Here is a 4,928-nt window from a genome sequence, read left to right as displayed (position 1 = left end):
AGATGCTGAGTACTCCCTACTGCATCACATCAGAAGGCGCATACTGCCTCGTTTCTCTTTTTGTGATGTTAGCGTTGATCGGTAGTTTGGGGGCCATCAGCATAGCATATTGCAGTAGCCTCTTCACTGGTCTCCCCACTTGCCCTTGCTCCCACACTGTAAGGGATATTATCCACGGAGGGACTGAGCGGTGGGGTTGGCTGGGCAATTTTGCTGGGCTCAGCTAGGACTCACTCACTAGTTGTCTAATCTAGGATGGACTTTGGGGGATGGCTCATCTTCTCCGGTGTTTCACCCTATTGCAGACTAGCCCAAGCATGTTCTCAGGGCAATTACAAGGGTCTAAGAGGCTTACATATTTGAAATCATTTGACTAATTAAAAAGATCGTTCTTTCCTAGCAAAGCAAATTCTTCATTAGACTTCCAATTAGTTTTCAGTATGAACATTCAATACAGATACAATATATGATAGAGCTGATGTTTCTGAAGCTCTGGCAATTAATTTTGTCTCTTATGTAATAGGATAAGGTTTATTAATAACATCTTCTAGTTCTTGTACTTAATACAGTTTTATAGACTTTCTGAAGTGATTAAAAGTCTTTATCATTTTGTTCTTGAGCTTGTCAGTTCAATCCACTAGAATTCTTTATTTCCTTTAATTTGTCTCATTGGCTGTTTCACTTCCTGTACAATTCTTCTCTTTCTTTTGACAGCCAAGCAGAATTGCAGACAGTCCTGTTTTAGCGGTGCAACCTATCTGTTCAGTTTATACTTGGGAGATTAGTTAGTGTTTATCAGCTTTTGTGATATTTACCTAACAGACATGACTTTTAGGATATCAAGGTAGGCATTGACAGAGTAGACAGGTAATAAAAATAGAGGAATGGTGTCAGGTCTGAGCCCCTCTGCCAGGGACTAGACCTTCTTAGACTCCAGGTATTTGACAGAGAAGACATGAGAAGTTGTGGATTTATAAGAGGGTCTTTATTGTAGCCCAAGTAGCCATTGCTAACTAGAAGCCTTTAGACCAAACAGTTCTTCAAAGCAAAGTCCCATACAGTATCCATACACTGGCTAGGTAACAATACATCTTTTCTACAAAGTAGCAGTAGCCTCCAATATAGTAGCCACACAGGAGCCATCCTTAGAGCTACAGCCACACGAAGCAGCTGCCTCCAAGCCAAGCTAGCTACCTGCTGGTCAGTAACATACTTGAATACAAACTTACACAAAAGAGGCTTCTTTCCAAATGGTGACCCCACTATTTGGGGTTATAAAAGGGCACTCTTGTGCAGTGTACATACAGTAAGATAGCTGTGTCTTTCCTTTGGCACCTGAGTATAGCAACTTAGTCTTGAACATCCTGATTGGCATTCCCATGCTCAGAGTGGCCTTGAACATCCAGCGCACTCTAGACAGGGCCCCCACAGATGGCAAACTCAGGGGCAGGTAAGTGGGATAGTCACTCTGGAATGATTCCTTTATGAGATGAATATTTTTTCCTCAATATTAGAAGCAGCTCTGCCAAATCATTTCATTTCTTCAATAATTTCCAGCATTTTCGATTTCTTGAAGTATACATACTATACCTACATGTTTTTCCTTGACTTGGCCAAATATGATAGCTTATATTTTATTTATTGTCTCATACCCTTCAAACTATTTAAAAACTGATTTGCTTAATAGTGGGGAAAAAAACTTGTGGCATACTTCAGAGTGCATTTTAACACTTGCTAATCCAAGTGAGTTCAGAGAATGTTAATTGCACACCCTCATGGGGGTCTGACACTGCGGAATATGTTCTGTTCACTTCCTTTTATTTAATCCTCACTGCAGCCTGGTCAGAAAGTATTGCTGTCTCCATAATAAAAGAAGGAGATGAAATAGGAGAGATGCAAACTCTGCTTTAAAAATGTTCCGAAGTCCACATGTTAAGCACGAGGCACAGTAGTGGAGCCCTGGCAAACACTGGCAGCGGATGGGTTAGGCAGCTCCTTTTAAACAAAAGCCGGACTGTGTCCAAGTTGAGAAGCCAGTGGCGCAAACAGGAGCAAGCTCCGCGAGAAGTGCCAGAGGTCTGGAATGAAAGAGCACTGTTCAGCGGAGCCCCGTGGAAGCGCTCACCACCGCGCCTGGCTTCCCCAGCCGTCTCCGCACATTCAGGCAGTAATTGCTATCATGGGGCATCGCCCTCTGGATAATGCTCAGCCAAAATACAATGTGCTCAGAAGTAAAATTAAAATTTAATATCTGTACTTTATAAATATGAGTGTTTCATAAATACCAGGCATTAAAACGATTTAGATTGCACGAAGCAGTCTGGGAACAGGAGCGGTCTTATCAGATGGGTATCGTAAAGCTCACTGACAGCCGAAGCGACGGTGCCAAGAAGGAATTAGGCACAGACCGCTCCGGGAAGCTTTGGGTAATGCCAGCTTGAACTTTCCTTTCTTCCTTTCCCCCCAACAAGGCATATTTGGGGAAATCTATGTATGTATCCTATTGTCTAAAGAACTTCAAAGGATGAAAGTGGACCACTGCAGAAACCTCAGAATATTGTCTTAAGAATACTTCAAATATTTCCAAAACACATCAGTATGAAACATCTGCAATGTAAATTAAATATGCCAATTGGGTTGCCAGCGAAGGCAAAGTTTAATATTCCCACATGTCATTACACAGTATCGATGATATGTTGGCTGAATGGGGTATGCACATTTGTGCAGCACAGTGGTTTTTTTTCCCCCCATTACACAGTATCGATGATATGTTGGCTGAATGACAGTATGCTTTTTTTCCCCAAAAATGTAAATCTAGTCTCTGGAGACATAGCAATAGCAAGACTGAATAAATTGTCTGAAAAGTAAAATTCACATTTCTAAAGCTAATTCCTCTAGTAGATGGTATTTTTTCTTATTGAGGTAGTACCCCCAAATTCTTAATAAGCACAGATAGGGAAGAAATGGTTTTTAATTCTGGTATTGATTACTCCCATTCCAGAGCTTTAAGAGGATGCAATGGAAGCTTCCCGTGCTCATTTACATGGTAAACTCTCTTTTTGACTGTGTTCCAGCTTACCCCATTTTAAAGCTTCATATTTTTAAGACGATTGAATTCTATCTAGGATGTTCAAAACAAAATGAAGCATTTTAATTTTACAGCATCAAAGAAGCCATGCCTCTATTATAAAAGTATTTTAGGGAACTTAGTCACTCATAGCATCCTTGCCCTTGTGGGAGTTGGGAGCAAGGCTAGAATAGTCGAGGCAGCTTCATTCTGGAATCTTTCTCCTACTTTACTCCACTTGGAATTGAGCTTCAGTGGTAATAACCATAAAGAACACTTTTAAGTGTAAAGTTATTTTGGTTAACCTGAAGGACAATTTTTATCCAGTCACTGTCTAGTTCAATTATTCAATAGATTTTGAACTAAAAATATTATTACTGAAAGCAGTAAGGGAAAATTGTCAAGTGTGTATGTCTTTTATATTGGTAATGTAACTGAGGTATCAGCCTCCAAATATTTTGACACTATGCAGAAACCTTCAGGGTAAGGGTCAGCAAGCCGAGTTTCGAGGCTCTACTGCACTGTATCAGTTGCACAACCTTGGAAAAATAATTTTGGCTCTTTGTAACTGTTTGTTCACTTTCAAAATAAGAAAGTTTGGTTGGACTAGTTTTCCCGACCTTCTTCACCTCCAGAGGACCCCATTTCAGCAGCTGTCCAGGGACTCCTCGTTAGGAACCTCCAATTAGCTTATGTAGCTAATTTGAGGACAAGAGCCCAATGCCTGCTAGAGGTTAGGCTGAGATCACAGAATTCCCAGTTTCCTTTCAACTCTAACCGTCCATGGTCCCATGACTTATTTGGTGCCTATGCTTCCATCATCACCAACAACACTGAGCTGTGGGGTGCCTATTATTTTACCATAGTGGGCTCGGCAAGGAATCTTTTTACCAATTTAAAAGATTCCTCTTCGTTCTGGCTGGGAAGGTGGGTTAGACATATAAAACTGAGGAACAGGGTGATGTGTGCTGGGTGGGAACGACAACCTGAGGCCAGAGTGCTTAGGAAGCCCTTCACAGATGGCACCTGAGAAAGGTCAACAAAAGGAAGAGTGTGGACATCGGGGAAGAGGAGTGATAGGTCTTTCCAGGTGTGATGAATGGAGTTGTCAGAAACGTGGGAGAGGAAATATTCAATGCCTGTCGGAGAATAATGAGTGGGTCAGTATATGGCTGAAAAGAATATTATTATTTACTGAGTCTTTAATCCAAAATTGTGTATAGCAGCTTAGCTGTTATTTTAGCAAATGTGGTAGCTATTATTGCTATAGTTAGCCAGCCTGTGGTACACCAGGCTGTCCAACTGTTTACAATTACTTTTATTAACCCTAGGGAAATTATTGATGTGTCTTGAAATCTAACATTGACACAGTGGAACAATGGATAAATATTTATCGAGTCCATATAGTGCGCAAAGTCTTTATGGGGCATGAAGTTGGATTGGAAAGGATTTTGCCCTAAGGGAGCAGACTAGTTGCTGTTTTAAAATGCCCTCAAGGGAAAAAAAACCACAAAATAAAAAGCTAGATTACATAACCTAGCACTTAAAAATAAACCTTCGGTGTGAATCCACGTGCCCTCTCCTTGGGGTACGTGGGTCTCCCGGGGACGCGAGAGAGAGAGAGAGAGAGAGAGAGACTCATTTATTGTTCCACTTATGTATGCATTCAATGTTTGATTCTTGTATGTGCCCTGACCAGGGATCAAACCCACAACCATGGCCTATTGGGACAAGGATCTAACCAACTGAGCTACCCATCCAGGTCACTTCTTACTTATATAAGTGCTAAGTCTATTTCCCTTATTTTTTTTAACTCTGCAAATGTCTACCTGGTGTCCCACAAGCATGCCAAACTTTAAGT

The sequence above is a fragment of the Myotis davidii genome, unplaced genomic scaffold, assembly GCF_000327345.1.
Source record: "Myotis davidii unplaced genomic scaffold, ASM32734v1 scaffold370, whole genome shotgun sequence".
NCBI classification, from domain to species: Eukaryota; Metazoa; Chordata; class Mammalia; order Chiroptera; family Vespertilionidae; genus Myotis; species Myotis davidii.
The sequence above is the reverse complement of the archived record's forward strand: the minus strand, read 5'-3'. Positions refer to the sequence as shown.